Genomic DNA, 2,696 nt, shown 5'->3' with positions numbered 1-2,696 from the left:
GTTTAATCAATGAGAAGGTCCTGGCTGGTGGGCTTCTACGTGGCTCAGATGTTGAGCATCATCATAATCCTTAGCTCTTAAATGGGCAGCTCAGAATATACTTGTCTTTGTGGCTAAAGCCGGCCCAAGGAAATACTTGATAAATAATGGCAGTTATTAATATTCGCCCCCGTATCACCTGGATCTGCTGATCACCAGGAACCATCTGTTCCAGTTCCACCGTGTGAGAAGTCTTGATGGAAATGCACGTTAATCACAGCTGGGGTTTTGGGGAATAGGATCGATGGCAATTAGTTGACAATATTTATTGGGAAGCTGCATTACTTTGTGATAATTACACAACCATGAGTAAATCATGCACTCCCCCTACCCCTTTCATTAACAATTAGAGCCACAGAGACATATAGAAATTGCTGCGGTTTCTTAATGATCTCTCTAGGAAGCTACTTTTCCCAGGCAGCTGGAACATGTTTTGGAGACCGGACAATCTCAGCGGTGGCAGTTGCTCCTCGTCTTTGCAGTAGGAACATGACGTTCTGGAGCTTTCAGTGGTCACCTGCCTTCCTTCTCTTAGTAACAGTCTCTCCTCACTTAGTGGGAAAACTGGAATTATTAATATAAACTAGTTGACTGAAGTTTGCAAAAGTCAATAATAAAACTTTACTTTTGGGAAGGTTCTTGCAAGGCTCCCTCATGCATTGTATCCCTTTGTGGCTTCATAGCAATTGCTGTAATCCCCATTTCACAGATCTATTTTATTAGCATTTGAAGAACAGTTTCATGGTCCCAGAAGAAGGTGTTATTCCTAGTTGGCCCAAAATTTCGATTAAGGCACCATGGATCAGCAAATACTACAAATTATCCACCACCCCCCCAGCTGGTTATTAAACAATTACCAGTACCCATTGCAAACCCTACAAGACAGAGCTTCTCTCCTCTGTGGGTCTATATAGTTATTATATTCTAAAATAATTGTTTTCTCCAGTAAACCTGCTCTGTCCAATAGGGGCGTACTATGCATATATATCTAATGAACATCTGGAATGTGGCTAGTTCCGAGATGTGAGATGTGCAGTGAGTGTAAAATATACACGAGATTTTCAAAGACCTAATACGAAAAAAAAACTAAAATATCTCGTTAATGATTTTTAAAGATTGATTACATGTTGAAATAATATTTTGGATATGCTTGGTTAAATAAAATATATTATTAAGGTTAAGTTCACCTTTTATTTTTTGCTTTTGTTACCGTGGCTACCAGAAAATGTAAAATTACACATGTGGCACATTATAAGTCTTTTGAACAGCATTGCTAGACTCTAAGCTCCTTGAGGATAGGAACTACGTTTACTTAGTAACTAGCACAATGTCTGCTACATGGTAGGGACTCAGTAAACATATGTTGGCTGAACGCGTGGAAAAGGGTGGAGGAAAGATGATAGCTATACAGGGAACAACTGAGTGGGAGCTTATTACCCATGGAACTGTATATAACCTTTAGAGTTGGAAGGGACTGTAGAAGTCATTTCCATAAACCAAGTTCTCTGCCAGTGATGGAAGACCACCTTTAGGTTTCCTGATGGATGGTGCCCTGCTTCTGCAGGAACATGTTAGTGACTGAGAACTAGTGCCTCAAGAGGGCATCTGCTGCCGGCTAGGCCTTCATTTGCTCCAACAATCCCTACTGCATAACCTTGAGCGCGCGCACACATACACACACACACACACACACACACACACAAATCCCAGTGGCTGCTTCCTTGTTGGTGAGCAGTAACTCCAGGTTCTATCTCTCTCCCCCTTCCCTATTGGCTCCACTCTTGGCTTTCTTCTGGGATCCTCCCTCTTTGTCCAGCTCCCTTTGGTTGGGTGACATATTTGCATGGTCTTCTGGGACTGTGAATTAGTTCTTTCGCAATGTACTACTGTCCGTTAGCTGATCCCTCAGCTTCACGCATCCCAGCTCTCAAATAAGGAAAGGGCACAGCTTCACCCTCAGACCAAACTTCATGGGTAAAGACCATTGGCTTGAGGGACCACCCAGGGCTCCAGTTGCTCAGAGAGGGGAACTGGGACTGGAGCAGCCGTTCCCTCTCTGTTGTTGGATGGCATTTATCTATGGGAAAGTTTCCCTTTTATGCAACTGAATCCATCTCCCAGAAACTCCCACCATTAGTCTGCCTTCCTCTTCCTCCTCCTCCACCTCTTCATCATTTGATAAAAATAGCTAAGGTTTATAGAAAAATTCCATGAGCCATTGGCTCTGCTAAGCCTTTCACACCCCTTATTTAATTCTCACAACTGTGCTATAAAGCAGGTAGTAGTAACTCCATTATAGTGATGAAAGAACTAAGGCTAAGAGCGGTTAAATAACCTGCCAAAGGTCATCCAGAAAGAGTGGCAGAACAGGAATCTGACTCGAGTTCAGTGTGATTCCAAGTCCAACTGTTAGCCACATTGCTGTACTGTTTTGCAGTCAGCTAATTCTACAATCCGAACTTCACAAATCTCTTCCTGCTTTCACATGATAGTCCTTCAAGAGTTTGAAGACGGTAGTTCCCCCCTGCCTGGCCTAAATATCGATCACAATTCATCTCTTTTTTTCAGAGGGTCACCCTTATTTTCTTCCGCCTTTCCTCATCTGGTCTGGCTGTCTGACCAGTCCTGGTTCTTGGTGTTGATAACGCTACCATTTT

This window comes from Equus przewalskii, chromosome 15 (genome assembly GCF_037783145.1).
Source record: "Equus przewalskii isolate Varuska chromosome 15, EquPr2, whole genome shotgun sequence".
In the NCBI taxonomy this organism is placed as follows: domain Eukaryota; kingdom Metazoa; phylum Chordata; class Mammalia; order Perissodactyla; family Equidae; genus Equus; species Equus przewalskii.
This window is presented reverse-complemented; position numbering follows the sequence as displayed.